Here is a 19,776-nt window from a genome sequence, read left to right on the forward strand (position 1 = left end):
TTACCACAAAAAAAGATAACTATGTGAAGTAATGCATTTTAATTATCTAAATTTAACTATTTTACACATATTTCAAAACAATATGTTCTTCAAGATAAACATATATGATTTCTGTCAATTAAAATAAATAAATTAATTTTAAAAAGGGAAAAAAAGAAAGCTACCTGCACAGAGTTAAGGTATTTACTAATTCTTATTCTAGGAGTCAAATGATGAACAGTAAATTATTTCTGAATAATTTTTTCTCCTATACACACCTAAGGGTTATCTATTTTATTAATATAATAAATATTCTGGATACACTTTGGTGAAACATTTGGCCAATGAATTATCATGATCATGATCTTTTGCTTAATGATAAATAAAAATCCTTCCAGGTAGTTGCTTTCACTTAGCTAATAGTATTTGGTATCATATATTCCATTGTTTAAAGTCTACCTAGATATTTCTTGTTATGTTGCGAGTAACTGTACAGGGAGATATGAGCCAAATTTTACTTTGAATCAGTAATCTGGTCTTGACTTCTGAAGTAGAGTATATCAAACACATCATGACCTTTTCAAATGTCTCTATCTTGAGCACTTTTAAAAGTACCTTACAAATGTTATGCAATTTGTCTAAGAGTAAATCTAACTCTCATTCATGCTGATATGCTTGGACCACCGAATACTTACATAGTATTTGAAGAGCTTTCTTCTTTGATTTCAAGTTTCACTTATAGGATCATAACAGGGTTTCTCAAGGAAGAGATTGCTAGGAATATAACCTGTGTTTGTTTTCGTGTGTGTTCACATGTGTGTGTATCTCACACAATATATATGTATATATACATACAACATATATATTGCTTCAATCATGCTATAATTTTTATATATATACTTATGATGATATGATTAAGTTTATTTATTTAAATAATGACATTGAATTTATGGGAACATTTTTACAAACAATATTTTCATAAAGCTAACATTTTATTTATTCTTTCAATAAAGTGTTATTGTAGCAAATAAAATATATTAATAATGAAAAGACACTTTGAGATACTTATTTTCAAATAAGTTAGTGAAACAAATTCTAATTTTTAAAAATATAAGTGCTAAAATGGTTGTGCCTTAGTATATCAGACAACATAAAAAATAAAAAGAATACTCTTTTGAGAAAAATAACTCCTAATTTATTGTCACTAAAGTATGCTGAGATATGCCCATGCCCATTACAAAAATGCTCTGCAAGTGTACATCATTTATGTTAATGAGTATTGGGGACTAAATATGTGTGTCTCTCCCAAAATGCATATGTTGAAATTCTAACCCCCAAGGTGATGGTATTAGGAGGTGGAGCCTTTTAGGAGGGGATTATACCATGAAGGCAGAGCCCTCATGAATGACATTAGTATCTTTATAAAAGAGCCCCTTGAGAGACCTCTCATCCCTTCTACCATGTGAGGTTACTGTGAGAGAGGGCTGTCTATGAGGAAGCCGGTACTCACCAGACAAGGAATCTGCCATAATCTTGATCTTGGACTCTGCAGCCTCTGAAACTATGAGAAATAAATGTTTATTGTTTATAAGCTGCTCAGTTTGGGTTAATTTTGCTACAACAGCCTGACCAGACTAAGATAGTAAAAATATTTTTCCCCCTATTCTATTTGCAAAGTTTCCAGGAAATGAAAGTCACCCCTGAGGCTATTATTTTCTCTGAAAAACTCAGAGCTGGTGACAATCATTGCTATGAGCATTTATAATGGTAGAGAAATGAGGAGTCTAATAAAGTGAGTTTTTTTAGCTCAAATGGTTAGAGAAATGTTATATTGATATAAAATTCAATGGAACATGATATAAAAAGAGAATATTACTGATAGAATTTGTTGAAAACAATATACTCAACTACTAAACTCAATTCTTCAAAACAACAATAATATGAGCAAAATGACAACTTCCCATAGATGTTTGTTATTGTGTATAGACATTCCCTAAAGAGTTCTTTTTCTTTATTACTTATATTTCAGTAATCCTTTAAAGTAAATAGTATAAAAAATCTGATATTTTTGCTTTTCTTATTGTACCATTAATCAGATAGCAACTTTTCTGACTTGAAATTTTCTATTTCTATGTTTCTTCTAAAATTTTATTAAATATATCATTATATATGTTAAAGGCAATCTAGTAAGTATTTAGATGGATAAAATATGTTGTAGAACTTTCTCTCTAGTAGTTGTATTCTAAATGGAGAAATAATAAGTGCTCTTTTATAAACTTTGATTAAACAGAATATGTTATATATCAGAAACATGTCATTCTTAGTTCAGTATTTTATACATAATAGATGTTTGCTAAATAGCTGTTCAATTATTGAATAAAAATGTTGGTATATATGTTGCTGAAGTATGTCATTCTTCTTCTTCTTCTTGTTAACTATGGGTAACTGTAACATACACTTAAGCTTCACAGAAAAAAGATGGGGAAAGAGGAAAGATGGAAAGATTAAAATAAGAGAAATTGCTAACTGATGAAGTGAAGTCCCAAAGTAGAAAAGGAAGATGGGATCTCCAACATAAACAAAGGTATTACCTGTGAACCACAAATTCCTATCTTTTTCAAGGACTATATGGAAACAGGTGAGAATGGCTTCAGATACTCTGTTACAGCAAAGACTCTGAAGGTTTGAGTTAGAATTATTAATCTTCAGCATCTTGTATGTATATTAAGTGCCAGTATTACATGGATTAGGAGTTGACGCTAAATCCTGAGTTGAGGACTGAAGTACGCTAAGACTCTGCACTCTTATTTATTCTGTAAAAACTTTTGTAATAAAGTCCACATATTTTATTGAGTTCAATCTTTCCATAATTCCTTGTCATTTCTGAAAAATCCCTAGTAAAATAATCCCATGAGACATTATGGAAAAAGATGGAAAAATAGATATATGTAGCTGATAAGTGGATATATAGATATATATGGATAGGTAGATAGATAAAAATAAATATAGATAGACAGATAGATAAAAAGGACCAAGTGGATCATAAATGGCTATTAAAGACATTTATTTCCAAAACAGCTATAGCAATATCAGTTATGTAATTCTTTAACGATAAAGTTTATTTCTGTATGAACTTGGTCAGTGTTATCTGTCCCTCCTTTATCATGAGCTAATTTTAGGTCTGTCCTTTATTTATCGCTTTTTGACAACTACAGAAGTAGATCCTGTAACCTTTAGGAATTTTAATTTCTAATTGTATAGGAAAAATCCTTAGAGGAGGGGAGAGATGAGAGAGAGACAGAGAGAGAGAGAGAGAGAGATTTGGCAGTGTTTTTCCTACAATATTTTTACAGATAAGCATACAGGAAGATCTTATATGTCTTATGAATCTGAAAAGACTCTATGGGAAAAACAATGAAATGGTAATATAACCAGGGACATCAAATAATCTTGACTGGAGGTAGAATTACAATTAAACGTAAGCTTAAAATTCTGGGATCCTAACCTGCAATGTCTTCTAAGACATTGGAAGGATCCCTGAATATGTATTCACATGATCAAGTATTTTTGTAAAGGTTGCAAAAACACTATATTTTAATTGTAACTGGTTAAGATCACTGTCTCTTTCTACTCCGATTTTCTCTTCATGTAAGTTGGCACTGAAATGGTCAGAGACACTTTATGTTTTCTATTGTAAGTTGGTAATATTCAATCTTAGCTTCAATTTGAAAAGATTAGAAAGTTTCAGTACAATAATGAGAAATTGCAGACTCCTTATTTAGACGTGAGCAAAGAGGTCTTTTTTCAGTTTAAAATTTATTATTAAACACTGAAAAGGATTGATAAAAATAATGGAGTAAAAAACAAAAATAATGAATATGAACACTTAACTTGATGAAAGAATTCTGACATAAAGCAATGAATTGTTATAAACAGCTTAATATGATAGAGTTGGAAGGAGGCATAATTGAAATGAGAAAATCAGCAGACTACTCAAAATTGAAAACCATAATTATAATTTATGAGAGAAATAAGAGAAAAATCTACTAAATGCAATATTAGTGATAAATATGTAATAATAATATATAATATTTATTATATGGTTAATGACAATATGCAAATGATAAATGTAAATTATATCATTTAGAGAAAGGAAGATACACATGCAGAATAAAGCATAAGAATTTATTCAAGCATCTTTATGTCCCTAACACATAAACCTAAGCATTTAAAACACTTATAAACAAAGGCATAACCGAAGAAAATTGACCAGGAAGCTAAAATATGGATGAAAGTATTAACAGATTTCCAGACAGATTAGTGAAAACACACCTATAAGTTGACATGCCCTGACTAAATATGTAAGTTTGTTCAGTCAGGGTCTGTTAAGAGTAAATGCTCATTGTCTTTGAAATGAAAATGACTTTATTTCACCTTTTTCTTAAAAAGAATAGCTTTAATTAATATAGAATTCTGGGATAAAAGTATTTTTATGGTAATATTTTTCACTCATCTCAATACAGTAATTATTCCTTTGGCTTCTGGAGTTCATAGCTGTTGATGGGAAATCTCCTGTCAATGTGATGGTTAAATAGTTAATCTTTCTTTCCTCTTTAGTTGTTTTTAAGATCCTGTTGTTTCTGTGATGCTATATCAGATGATCACCTGTAGATTTTTTAAAATGTTTCCTTTTTGGTATTTTATTTGCTTTTTTAATGTTAATACTCATGATGACCTTTCATTCTGGAAAGTTGTCTGCTTTTTTCTCTTTTATATTGTCTCTTTATGGAACTCCTATTCAGTAAATTTTAAAATGTATTTTATATACTTCTTTTAATTTTTATTTATTATTTTCATACTTTAATCTCTTCATAATGTGTTCTGGGTGATTTCTTCAAATCTGTATTATATAAATGGCACTATTCACTTTGTAAAACTTTCTTTGTTGTCTTTTAAAATTTTGCCTTTTATTTTTATTTAACAACATCCCTGTGTTTGGTAGAATTCACCACTGAACCCTTTTGAGACTGGTGCTTTCTGCTTTGGAAAATTATTACTTATTGATGAAATGTTTTTAATAATAGTCTGTTAAGATTATCCATTTATCTTTGAGTTTTGGTACAGTGCACCTTTTAAGGAATTGGTCAACTGCATCTGCATTATCAAATTTGTGGGCATAGAGTTATTCATAATATTCATTTATTATCCTTTTAATGTTCATGGGATCAGTAGCAATGGCCCTTTCATTTCTGATATTAATAATTTCTGTCTCTCTGTTTTTTCCTAGTTAATGCAGATGTTTATCAAATTTAATTATCTTTTCAAAGAACCAGCTTTTGCTTTTGTTGATTTTCTCTATTGAGTTCCTGTTTCATTCTCATTGATTTCTGCTCTGATTTTTATCATTTATTTTCTTCTGCTTTGGAATCAAATGGCTCTTCTCCTTTCAAGATGGAAGTTTATACTATTGATTTTAGATTTCTATTCTTTTCTAATATATGCATTCAATGCTATAAATTTCCCTGTAATCACTGTTTTTATTGAATCTCACACATTTTGAGAATTTGCATTTTTATTTTCATTTAGATCAGAAAATTTCTTTAATTTCAATTGAGACTTCTTCTTTAACCCACTAAAAAGTGGGCAAAAGACATGAACAGAAACTTTGCAAAAGAAGACAGACTAATAGCCAACAAATGAAAAAAATACTCAACATTTCTAATCATCAGAGAAATGAAAATCAAAACCACAATGAGATATCACTTAACTCCAGTGAGAATGGCTTTTATCAAAAAGTGTAGATGCAGTGACATAGGAACACTTATATACTGCTGGTGGGACTGCAAACTAGTGAAACCTCTGTGGAAAGCAATATGGATATACCTTAAAGAGACACAAGTAGATCTACCATTTGATCCAGCAATCCCCTTACTGGGCATCTACTCAAAAGGACGAAAGACATTCTATAAAAAAGACATCTGCACTCGAATGTTAATAACATCACAATTCACAATTGCAAAGATGTGAAAACAACCCAAGTGCCCATCAATACAGGAGTGGATTAATAAAATGTGGTATATGTATACCATGGAGTTCTACTCAGCCACAAAAAACAATGGTGATCTTGCACATCTTGTATTATCCTGGATAGAGCTGGAGCCCATTCTACTAAGTGGAGTATCCCAAGAATGGAAAAACAAGCACCACATGTACCACCATCAAATTGGTATTAACTAATCAACACTTATGTGCACATATAGTATAACATTCATCAGGTGTCGGGCAGATGGGAGGGAGGTGGAGGGGATGGGTATATACACACCTAATGGATGCGGTGCGCACCGTCTGGGGGATGGACATGCTTGAATCTCTGACTCAGGTGGGCAAAGGCAATATATGTAACCTAAATATTTGTACCCCTGTGATATGCTGAAATAAATAATAACAATAATAAAAGAACTTTAACATTTCTTGCAAGGCAGGTCTACTGGCAAGAAATTATCTATACTTTTGTTTGTCTGAGAAAGTATTTCTCCTTTACTATTGAAGGGTAACTTTTCTGGACACAGATTTTGAGAGTAGGTTTTTTATTTTTTCTTTTAATACTTTAATTATTTCACTTCACTCTGTACTTTCTCTCATATTTCTTAGGAAAAGTTCAATTTAATTCTAATCCTTGCTGCTGGTAGGTAAGGGCTTCTCCCCAACTCCAGGTCCTTTCAAGACTTTTTCTTTGTGATTTTTCTGAAGTTTGAATATGATTTGCATAGTTGTAAATCTTTTGGTAGTTATCATACTTGATGTTCTCTGAAGTTTCTGGGTCTGTGGTTTGGTGTGTCTGTCATGAATTTTGAAAAATTCTTTGCCATTATTATTTTGAACATTTCCTCTGTTCCTTTCTCTCTTCCTTCTCTTTTTGTTATTCCCATTACCCATGTGTTATACCTTTGGTAGTTGTCCCACTGTCCTTGGATACTCTGTTTCATCTTTTTTATTATTTTACCTCTCAATTTTAGTTTTAGATGTTTCTGTTAACAGTTCTTCAAGTTCACTGATAACTTTTGTCAACTGTGTTCAATCTGTTAAGGAGATCATCAAAACTATTCTTTAAAAATAATTTATTTTAATTTATAATTGACACATAATTGCATATTATTATAGGATATAATGTTATGTTTCAATGTATGAATACATACTATAACAATCAAATTGGAGTATCACTATATCCATCACTTATAAACATTTATCATTTCTGTTACCAACATTCAAAATCTCTTCCAGCTATTTTGAAATTTATAATACATTGTTATTTGCTGTAGTAACCCTACTGAGTAATAGAATACCAAAACTCTTTCTTCCTTTGTAAAATGTAACTTTGTACCCATTGACCAACTTCTCCAGGTCCCACCCTCTCACCGACCCTCCCCAGCCTCTGGGAACCACTGTTCTATTCTCTACTTCTATGAAATCAGCATTTTTTAGATTCTACATATTAGTGAGAGCACGCACTATTTGTCTTTCTGTGTCTGGCTTATTTCACTGTTCTTCAGGCTCATCCACATTGTCGCAAATGACACAATTTTATGCTGTTTTGTGGCTTAATAGTATTCCATTGTTTGTGTACATATACACATAATATATATACACATATCACATTTTCTTTATCCATTCAGCATTAGATGGGCATTTAGGCTGATTTCATATCTTGGCTATTGTGATTAGCACTTAAGTAAACATGGATGTGCAGATGTGTCTTTAACATACTGATTTCATTTCCTTTGGATATATATTTAGTAATGGGATTTCAAAACCATTCTTTATTTATTTCAGTGTTTTATGATTTCTAATATTTCTTATAATTCTTTATTAGAGTCTTTTTCACTTTACCCATTACCACATTACCCATCTGTTTTTTTAATGACATGTACTTTTTGTATTAGAACCTTTACCATATTAATTATAATTGTATTAAATTCTTGTTCTGATACAGCCAACATTTCTGCCATATCTGAATGTAGTCTGATGCTTGATATGTCTTTTCAAACTATGTTTTGTTTTTTTTTTTTTTGTCTTGTATTAATAGTATGCTGTACAAATTTTGTTGAAAGTGGGACATGATGTACTGGATAAAAGATACTGAAGTAAATAGACATTTAGTGTGTAGGTTTTATGTTTATCTGACTAGTGGTGAGATGTATTTACTGTTTCTGTAGGTGTAGTGTCAGAGAGTAAAGTTTCCTTTGGTGGCCTTGTTTTTATCTCTTTGAGTTTCCTTAGAGTCTTCTTAAATAAGGTCTGAGACATGCAGTTCTTACTATACAGGAGCCCTATTGATGTGATGGCAAGGTGTGGGGGGGGAATAAATGTTCTATAGTTTTATGATTAGTTTTAGTCCTTTAATGAGCCTGTGTTGGTTTAGGTCTTATTAAGGAAAACAGAATGCTGTGGGCATGTTTCAAAATGGCTACTTCCGCCTTCTCCTGCCAGCAGAATGAGAGCATTTTGTTTTTTTGATCTTCACTGTCAGAAGTTGGTAGGGTACTTGGAAGTAAAACAAAACAAAACAAAAACAAAACAAAAAAAAAAAATGGAGACCCACCCTAAGAATGAGTCTCTCTAGAATTTTCAACTATTGAGCTTGTCCACATTAAACTTCCAGCAATGTCTCAGTTACAGTCTAAATTTTTCTATCCCAGTACTGGCTCAAGCACTGGTTCTTCCTGGCTTCTGTTTAGGTATCCACCTGTCTCTCTCTACAACTTTGGAGAAACTGTTTGCCCCAAGACCTCAATTCTCTAATCTAGGAAAAGGTATTGATTTTCTGTTTAGTCAGCTTTTTTCCTTGTTGTGAGGATGGGAATAACAACATCCAAGGTCCTTACATGCTGGCGAGAAACTGAAACTGTAATGTTTATTATTATTGTGCATCTAATCCTTCATCAAATACTCTGTTACCTCTATTCTGGAATACCACACCTTCCTAGTTTTCTTCTTTCAATGGCCACTCTTTCATAGCCTTCCTCTGATCAGCCTCTAAAGTTACCTGTTTAAGGGCTCAGTCATTGACTATTTCCTTGCATGTTTTATCTATGTTCTCACTGGTGATCTCATTCAGTTAAATGGCTTCCAACATCATCTCTCTGCCACTGATATCCAAATATATCAACATTTATATTTACACTATAATTATATCTTTATCCTTCCCTATCTAACCTGCCACACATACAATCGAAATAGCTATTTAAACGTCTCAAAATTAACTTAACTAAATACATTTTGAATTTTAACCCTTGTCCTAACCCTGCATCTCACCCAATCCATACCATTTCAGTTAGTGACTTCTCCATTTTAATTGCACAGCCCCAAATCCACTGAGCTGATTACTCAGACAGATGATTACTCTCTGCTTCTCTTCTAGTGAATTCATCAGTGAATCCTACCAGGGCTTTCATATTTTATGTTCCCTGGAATACTTATTCCCCAATTATCCCCATAGCGGTCACCTTTTCATCATTTAGGTCTTGGTTCAAGACCTCTTCCTAGTTTTCTTTCCTGACTGCCAAATCTAAAATGGCCTTATCAATGCCAGCCTGTGCTATATCTACAGAGCCTAGAATAGGTTTCCAGGAAATATTTATGAGTAAATGAATATTTTCTTTTAGAGAAAAATGTATATCACGTTTCTATAGCTTTTATCAATGTCATCTACTATGTGTATAATCACTAAACAATGTTTAAAATCTAAAATTGATTTTGTAAGTAACCTTTTTCATGAGGGAAGATCCATGCATAAAGCTTACATATTTTTGAGGATTCACTAATATATTATTTTATTAAGTGTTAAGACATTAAAGAACTAAATGTATTTTCATTCTTTTCTAGCAATTAAGATTGTGTTTATTTCTGCACCCAATTTTTGTTTCTACTTATGTGATTTATATGTGTTCTATGTACTAATCATCTTGTAGTGAGAAAAACAGGCAAAACTCTTGCCTGCCTGGAAGTTAATAAGATGAGAATAAAAATATTAATAGATGATTGTGTTTTACTAGAAGCCAAGTGAACAGTGTGTTTCCAGAGGGAATGATCAACTGTGTCAAATTTCCTTAGGGTTTAATTAATATGAAGTCTGAGAATTGAAGACTGGATTTAGTTAATTGGAGGAATAGTTTCTAGTGGGGAGAGTACAAATTTTGAAGTGATATAAATCTAGATTTGAAAATTCCATGTACTTTCATTCAAATTTTTGGTGCTTTTGAACACAGAATTTCTAAGACTATAAAATAAAAATAATAATGTCTACCTCATAGGTTTCTTCAAAGTATTAAAAATGATAATGAATATAAAGTGTCTAATGAAATAGCACACGGTAGACACTGAATACATGTTATGTATTGTGAGTTATTAAATTAGAATATGGGCAAACTTTTAAAATTGAGGGTTTTAAAATTTGTTTATTTTAACTTACAGAGAAAAAAACAGCAAGGCAAATCACCAACAATGGATTTTATTCTGTTAGTTGCTGCTGCAGTTAACCAACTGGAAGTCTGCTCATTCAACAAGTTTTTATGATTTTAATTTCCTTGGAGAACTTGGGCCTGAGTATTTTAATGTTTGGAAATTGAATTTATTTAAACATTTTTATTCTGTACTGCCTCTGTTCATTGTCCATGCTTTTTGCATCATTATCTATTCCTTTGCATCATGATTTTTAATAGTAAAATAGTTGTCCATAAAAAGATCAAAAGATCATTTCCTAAGTAAGCATATCAAACAGAATGTTCAATTTCTAATTGTGTAATATTTCAGCACATCAAACTAAACTTAATTGCAAATTTTGCGCACTCAGTAAGTATATGACTCTCAAATATTTCATGTTTTCCAGTATAATTATTGCAAATAACCAAATGTTTAGATGGCTTTTTAGAAGCTCATTTAGAGAAGAACATACTTAATGTTTACATATTTATAGAGGTGAAGAAGTATCTGAAAATTGAGAAAGTTACATACAGGTTAAGGATAATTTGTTCTATGGTCTTCCAGTGAATATTTTTACTTAGTTATTCTAAAAACAAATTTTAAAAATCATGTAATTTAATATGGTTCTTTAATTTCTGAAATAAATTGTGTAATATTTTACCAGGTATTGGGTTAGACACAGAGACATCTCCACTGAAAACGAACTGCTTTGTGGAGTTGTTTATTATGAATAGTCAGTAATAAGACAGATATTACTAAAGCACCCATATTTCCTAGAATGAATTTTGATCCAGAGCCATAAGGGCCTGATGATATCAGGTGAAAAACAGAAACAAAGAGACAACTTTCTCTGTAACCATACTTTCTTCTCTTCCTGAAGGGCAATGGCTCCTCCCAATGGACAGAGAAACAATTGTAAAACAGATAAGCCTAATATTTATGTACATTATAAAATAAACCAGCTATTGCTAATATCAGCATAGGGAAGGTTGGGGAATATTCCACTGGAGTCAGTAAATTGTACTGTATAATAATTACCTAAATGAAGCAAAATATGAATCCTTTTCAAAACCAATTTGAATATATGCATAAATGAAACAGGAAACAAGACAGTGTTTTTGCCAAATTTGAATATGGCATAATTAAGCTTTACAAAAAAAAAATCAGGTTCATGAAAATTGTCCACTACATTTAGTGATGGGCAAAAACAAAATCCCACAAATCATGGCAAAATTAAAGCAAAAAGCACTTCCTTTCCAATTTGGCAGCCTCTTGAATGTTTAGCAATCTATGAAGGATCATTTTAGTTGAGAAAGATGAGAGGAGAATGCATGTGTGATTCAGAATCCTTTTCACACAAATAAGCAATTATTATGGACTTAGGGACTTTGTTAGCTTTGTTTGAGAAGCTTGTTAAGTCACAGTCATTTTTACTAACATCTGCTATTTCCATTTATACTCCCCAAGGACATAGTTATAAGTAGAAATTCAAGGAATTCATCAAGATGCTTAAAAAACATTTTGAATGATTCATTTCTTTTAGGCAACCTCAATTTTTCTGAATTTTTAAAATAGGAATCATCTCTATTAATTATTATTATTTTTTTGCACCAATAATAAGTATCAGTTTTATCGTTATTCTCTTTTGTTGTTTTGGTTCATGTTGTTTTCCTATATTTGCAGAATAATCTTTTCTTCTAACTCCTTTTAATCTTATGCTACATGTAGACTAGAATATAAATTGTTTTTTATTTCTAAAACAGAAAACAATTGTCTTATGAGAATATTTCAAATAGATTCTTTAAAAAGTTTCCCTCAAATAGCTTCTCTTTTAAATTGCAACTGTCCTAATTCCAGCCCTTTTCTCCCATCATCTCAAATCTAGATAATTTCAAGAGCCTCTTTATCACCATATTTGCCTGTCTAGTCTCTGTCCCTTGAACTATTCCAGAATTACATTACCAGCACTGAAATGATATTACTGTCATATTTTCCTCTAACATTATCGCTTGTTATAATTAGGCTTATTCATTTATGTTTGAGTTTTACGTTCTAAATAAATTTTACTCAGAGACTTTTAAGTCCATTTTTCCAAATAAGGCCAGAGATCCTATAATCAAAACAATTGGATAGTGATATTCACATTTACAATACAGTTTGTGTCAATGTGAGATTTAACTTATTTTCATATTCAGCAAGTATGTATTGAATGTATCACGATGGACTTGCACAGTGTTAAAGGGGATGTAATTCTGAAGGCAAAACAAAGTAGTTGAAGCAATTAGGAAATACACAGTTGATCCTCATTATTTACAGATTTCATTTTCATAAGTTTGCCTACTCGTTAAAATGTACATGTAAACCCAAAATCAACATCCAAGGCTTTCACTGGCATTTGGGACCTGAGCATGCTCAATGCAGTGAAAAATTTGAGTGAGCCAACCCACACGATCCCAGCTGAGGTTGAATAAGGCATGGCTCTGCCATTTTATGTCAGTTCTCAAACTGTAAAAAGTGTCCTTTGTTATGCTCTATTTAATACCACGTTTTTCTCGCTTTTGTACTTTTTCTTGGTGATTTCATCGTGTGAAAATGGCCCCCATGCCTAGTGCTGCAGTGTTTGTCTAGTGTTGCTAAGTTCAAGACAGCTGTGATACGCTTTAGGAGAAAATAACCATGTGAGGTAAGTTTCATTTAATGACAAGGTATAGTGCTTGAATTCATGTTGCCCATAAATTCAGTGTTAATGAATCAACAATTTACATTACATAAGGTGTCTTGAAACAGAAACATCCATGAAACAACCTTACTCTTAATATTTATTGGTTAATGAAAATCTTGTGACCAGAAGCTCTCAGAAACCTAACCCATTATTTCTTCTTTATTTCACCAAGAAGCAATGATTCAATCATTGCTAATTCAGTGTTTGCAGTAACTTTAAGGAACATAACTACCATGAATAATAAGAATTGACTGTAAATACATTTCTCATAGTGAAGCACACACTGTAAGGCTACTATGAAATTTAAAATAAACACTATTTCTGGAATAGGTTCATAAAGGAGTGTTTTCGGTGAAAGTAAGTTTTGAGGCTGGTCTTCTTGGAACTGTGGACAGGCAGAATGAAGAACACTGGAGAATAAGAAAATAGCAGAGGAAAAAGCAAAGAGGTGGGCTTGATCAAGATGTGTTGGATGTTAAAAGGTGGCCTGAATCTAGAGTCCCAGGAATGTGTCTGGATGAGTTAAGAAGATGAGTGCAGAAAGGCACTGGGTACTAAGATGATGAATTTGACTTAACTTTAAGAGATAAATGTTATTCTGAGGCCTTGGGTAAGGGAAGAATTGTTATGGTTTTAAGTATATCCTGTTAACACCATTTGAAATACAATCACTGGAATTGTATCTATGATATCCATAACAAATAAGTAAGTTTGATATATTTTTGAGTTATAAGATTTAGAAACATAAATTTAGTATCTACAATCTATACCCTGAAATGACTTTTTTTCTAATTGGTTAATATTTATTGATAAAATTCTTCAGAAACAATATATATTGCTCCCCCTACACTACTGATTCAAAAATTCAACATAAATAATTGAGTAAATATTAATCTTCCAATTTTTTTCTTTTCTGTTTTATTAGTAATTCTCCTTTGATACTTTTAAAGCATATACAGAATTGATATTGGGGGAGTTTATTTGGCTGACTTTTATTGAAAGGATTATATATTTTTATTACATTGCAAGAGAGATGAACCAAATGGCTGCAAGTAGAAGCTAACAATTATATTTTCTTCTGTTTTATTCCATTTGCATGACTTAAATTAATTAATTCATTAAAGATTAATGTTACTAATTTAAAAAATAGCACATTGTATAGAAGCCATGTCTTAGGACAAGCTGTGTTCCTGTTACTCATTACCAAAACGACCATCTGGAGACATGAAAAGAAAAATCTATTCCCTAAATTCCGATGAAAGCATGATTATCCACTCTATGTGAAGAGAAATTTGGGAGGCCTTTTCTAAATGTGCACTTCAAAGATTGAGGAATTGTCTCTCCCACTGAAGAGCTGAAACACCACTGAGGGCATGGCAAAGTTAAATGAATTCCAATTACTAAAAGCAAACATATAAACATCTGTAATTCTAATGGCCATAATAAATCTTAGCAGTTGAAAAACAAAAAAAAAGTTCTAGCTGGCTTGATAATTGGATCAATTTTTCACTTATGGGTTGTCAATTACTTGACATTTTAATGCATGCCAAATACAGCTAAAAGTATTTTAATTAGAATAACGTTGCAAAAACTAACCCTACAGCTTTAATTGTGATTCTGATGCACAAAATGTGCATCTGAATACCTATTTACTGAGCAGGAATTAATTAAAAGCATAGTTTTATATTGAAAATGCAGTGGTCAAAAAGAGAGGGGAAAATAATTGGCAATTAGGAATATGTAAGAGTCCACTCTATAAAGCTAAGAAAGTTTGCTACCAACTTTAAAATTGAAAATTTCATTATTATTTTGGATAGTACTATAAGTTGTAATAATTCAATATTCTTTACATGGATGTAGAGTACATGTGGCTATTAGTTTCAAAAGCTTCACTATTGCTATATTAACAAGTTACATTTATATGGTGAATTATTATTTTCAAGCTATTAAAATATAAATGATTTTATTTAGACTTATAAATTGTTGAGATTGGTTTGACAGTCTCAGCAAAAAAATCCATCCTTTGTTTTATCTAAGTTCTGAACAAATTGAGCACTAAGACAAAGACAGAAGAAAAATCAAAACATCTCTTATATTTCTAATATAACTAATATGGAGGACATAAAAGGAAGCCCAAATGGGACCACTCACTCCTTGTCTTGGGATAAAATAATCAAATTACAAATTGCTTTGTTCACCCCACCTCTTCTAGAAAGTTTATAAAATTGCAAGAACTTACTTTCTCAGGATTTCAATGGCAGATTCCTAGGCTTCTACATAGTATGTTGATGATGTTTTTAGCAAAGTCTCCAGAAGGCAGAAAAATAGACAGCAAATCCCAATGGAACATTTTGCCCACACAGCAAATGCTACAGCCATGTGCAGTTGTCTTACACTGGTCCAGAGTAGGAAAAAAGAAAAAAAAAAGAAAAATGAAAAAGGAAAAGATACAAAATCTCTCCCATTTAGCACCATTTCTAGGTTAGTCTCATTAAGTTAAGAATCATGAATTAATGACTATTTCTCACCATCAAGAAAACTCATTCCACTGCTATAAGGAATTAGGGAAGGGCAAAAAGTAGGGATTTTTAGGGGAAAATTCCCTTCTTATGGAAACCAGAGCAATGGGAAAGAGGCTTCTCATCTAACATGAACCATCTAAGAAAGTTAGTTAGTCTTTGAGAGAGAAAAAAAATTATGTTCTATGAAGTGGTAGATTTAAGACCAAAATTAGACTACCCAATACTCTTTCCACTTTACGTTGCTGCTTCTTTTTCTTATGTCCGTAGTCTTTATTTTCTCTCTGTACTTAGTTTACCTTCTTAGGTAAGTCCCATCAATTATTAATCTAAGAATGTCAGATCTACCAGAGCAGGGTTCTTGTCAGTCTTGGTCATCATTTCAACCTTAGTACCAAGCACAACGCCAATCAATACTACACAATGTCAGAGTTTCCACAAATATTTTTGAATGAATTAATAATTTATGCTATGAATCTGCCAATAAGAACTTGGTGCACCAGCTACAAAAGAATGCAGAGGACTCTCTAGCCCATGGGCTAAACTGCATGGGTACCATAAAGTCTGGAAAGTGACCTAGAACCCACATGCATAGTTAAGGCTCAGATCATGTGACTCCCAACTGTCTAATTAAACTGGTTCCATGGTGACCTCTGAACCACAAGGAAGGTCCCTAACCAGAAACTATGAAATAGGATGCAGACCCTAGCCAAGCTCTCTCTTTGCCCTTCCTTTTACCTACCCTGATGTGACAGTGTATCCAGTAGTCATCCATGGCATATGTACCATGCTCTGTAAACCTACATGTTGCTCTTGCCCTATAATCCTATCTTTCTCTCCTCAATAAACCTCATTTTCGTGTTTTCCTAACTTTGGCATGTGTGGTCATTCTGCCATGAATGTGCCAAGAACTGATGGTTTCAGACTGTAACCTAAACAGCAACCACTCTCAAAAAGTGGAGCATAGTCTTCAAACCTAAAGTATGAGTCGCATATAGTGAATTCCATGTAAAGCATATGGTATAGAAAGGAGAAAAAGAAATTACTTCACTGTGGTGAAATCTGGCAAACATTACCTCAGTCAGGTGACTAAGGATAGTGTCAACAGAGAAAACTCATATTGATAATATGTACTCTTGATATGATGTGATAAAAATGGCACTTTACTTCTGGGATCCTCTTCCCAAGTACACATATCCCCAGATTAATAGTGAAAAAAAACCATAAAACTAATCCCAATTGACACACATTCTACAAAATACCAGACCAGGACTCCTTAAAATTGTCATGCACTTTTTCATATACCTGTTGGCCATTTGTATGTCTTATTTGGGGAAATGTCTATTCACATCCTTTGCCTATTTCTTAATCTGGTTATTTGTTTTTCTATTGAGTTAGAGAATTTCCTTATATCTTTTGAATATTGAACAAATATTTTCTCCCATTCTGTATATTGTATTTGCATTCTGTTGAATTTTTTCTTTGTTGTGCAGAGGAGAGGCTTTTAAGTTTGATGTAGTCACACTTGTCTGTTTTTGCTTTTGTTGTCTATACTTCTGGTGTCATATTGAAGAAATTACTGGCAAGAAGAATGTCATCAAGCTTTACCCCTATGATTTCTTCTAGGAGTTTTACAGTTTCTATTCTTACATTTAAGTAGTTGGAATTGATTTTAATGAATGGTGTAAGATAAGGGTCTAACTCATTTTATTTCATGTAGATATCAAATTTTCTTGACACTATTTATTGAAGAGAGTATCCTTTCCACACTGTGTATTCTTGGCAACCTTGTTGAAGATCAGTTGACCATATATACGTGGGTTTATTTATGGGCTCTCTATTCTGTTCCATTGGTCTATATATCTGTCTCTATGCCAGAATTATACTGTTTTAATTACTATAGTTTTGTAATACATATATATATATATATATATTTTTTTTTTTGAGACAGAGTGTCGCTTTGTTGCCTGGACTAGAGTGAGTGCTGTGGCGTCAGCCTAGCTCACAGCAACCTCAAACTCCTGGGCTTAAGCGATCCTACTGCCTCAGCCTCCTGAGTAGCTGGGACTACAGGCATGTGCCACCATGCCCGGCTAATTTTTTCTATATATATTTTAGTTGGCCAGATAATTTCATTCTATTTTTAGTAGAGACGGGGTCTCACTCTTGCTCAGGCTAGTCTCGAACTCCTGACCTCGAGCGATCCACCTGCCTCGGCCTCCCAGAGTGCTAGGATTACAGGCATGAGCCACTGCGCCCGGCCTGTAATATATTTTTGAAATCAGGAAGCATGATGCCTCTAGCTTTGCTCCTTTTTCTCAAAATTGCTTTGGCGTATGGAGTCCTTTGTGGTTCCATATAAATTATAGGATTGTTTTTTTCTACTTCTGTAAAAAAGTGCCATTGAGATTTGGATGGAGAGAGCATTGACTCTGTAGATTGCTTTGGGTAGAATGGATATTTTAACAGTATTAAATCTTCCAATCCATGAACAAAGGATATGGTTCCATTTATTTACAACTTCTTTAATTTTTTCATCAATGTTTTACAGCTTTCAGTATATAAGTCTTTTACCTCTCTCATTAAGTTTACCCATAAGTATTTTACTCTCTTTGATGCTAGTGTACATGGGATTTTCTTAATTTCCTTTTAGTGTATAAAAACACAATTGATTTTTGTATGTTGATTTTATATCCTGCAATTTTACTGATTTCATTCATTGGTTTTAACAGTTCTTTCATGGAGTCTTTAAGGTTTTCTACATATAAAATCATTTTATCTATAAAATGGCCAACAGGTATATGAAAAGGTGCTTAATATCACCAATTATAAGGGAAATGCAAATCAAAACCACAATAAGATATCACCTCCCACCTGTTTTAATAGTCTGACTATTATCAAAAAGCAAAAGATAAATATTGGCAAGGTTATGGAGAAATTGAAACCCCTGCACACTAGTGGGAATGTAAAATGGTATGCCCACTATGAAAACAGGGTGGAGATTCTGCAAAAAATTAAAAATAGAATTATCACATAATCCAACATTCCCATTTCTGGGTATATATTTAAGACAATTGAAATCAGGATCTTGAAATCTGCATGCCTATGTTCATTACAGCATTATTTACAATAGTCAAATGTAGAAACTGCCGAGATCTACATAGATGGATAAATAGGTACAAAAAAAAATGTGGTATATTCCTACAATGGAAGATTATTCAGCCTTAAAGAAGGAGGAAATCCTGTCATAAGCAGCAACATAAATTAGTCTGGGGACATTATGCTAACTGAAATAAGTCACTCACTGCAGGACATGTATCCACTATATGAGGTATCTGTATAGTCAAACCTGGTTAATGTTTTCAAGCTGCTGCTGCTACTTCTTCTGTGGCTAAGAAGACCTTTGGGAAGAGGATGTGTGGGGAAAATGTGAATAGAAACTTGGTATTGTTATCACTACAGATACATGGAAAGAATGTATATAATATAAGGAATACCACAGAAAGTGGTAGAAGAAAGCTAAATGAAAATAAAGCTTTGACCTCAAAAAAAGCAAAAATCTATCCAAATGGAAAGAATACCTTCTCTACTTGCAGAATTTGTGTAAGTTCTATTCACCAACTAGGTTCTCATTACCATCAGGGCTGTGCCTACAAAAAGAGCATCTGTGCATTGCATAAGAAAAGGCTTAGGATAAAAAATATATATAAGCAAATATTTGTTTGGATGTATTTTGAAGTTGTTGGCTTTCTATATGATTTAATTTCTGCTTTGAATTTTTAAGGTAGAACATAGATGTTCAGATTACAAAGTAACATATTTTAAGACAAATGATTAAGTGTAAACCAGGGAAGTAGTTGACTGGTATTAATTCTTTTGCTCTCAAAGTTTCTGAAAAGCAAAATTGTAAGTAGTATTCTTCCTAAAGTGTCTATTTTCCTTATAGGCATCTTATTTAATTGGAATAAATGGCAAAGTTAATGAAAAATAATTTCCAAGTTCCGTGTGCATGTTCTTATTTAAGATTATTCATATAATTCTTATCTCCTTCCTCTACTTGATTTATAGATATTACAA

General features: G+C 32.3%; 1 pseudogene; it reads left to right on the forward strand.

Annotated features, from left to right (window-relative positions):
• The first annotated feature begins 12,677 nt into the window (after window positions 1-12,677).
• Window positions 12,678-19,482, forward strand: LOC138397314 (cysteine-rich PDZ-binding protein pseudogene; annotated as a pseudogene).
• The last annotated feature ends 294 nt before the right edge of the window (window positions 19,483-19,776 follow it).

The sequence above is a fragment of the Eulemur rufifrons genome, chromosome 16 (genome assembly GCF_041146395.1).
Source record: "Eulemur rufifrons isolate Redbay chromosome 16, OSU_ERuf_1, whole genome shotgun sequence".
In the NCBI taxonomy this organism is placed as follows: domain Eukaryota; kingdom Metazoa; phylum Chordata; class Mammalia; order Primates; family Lemuridae; genus Eulemur; species Eulemur rufifrons.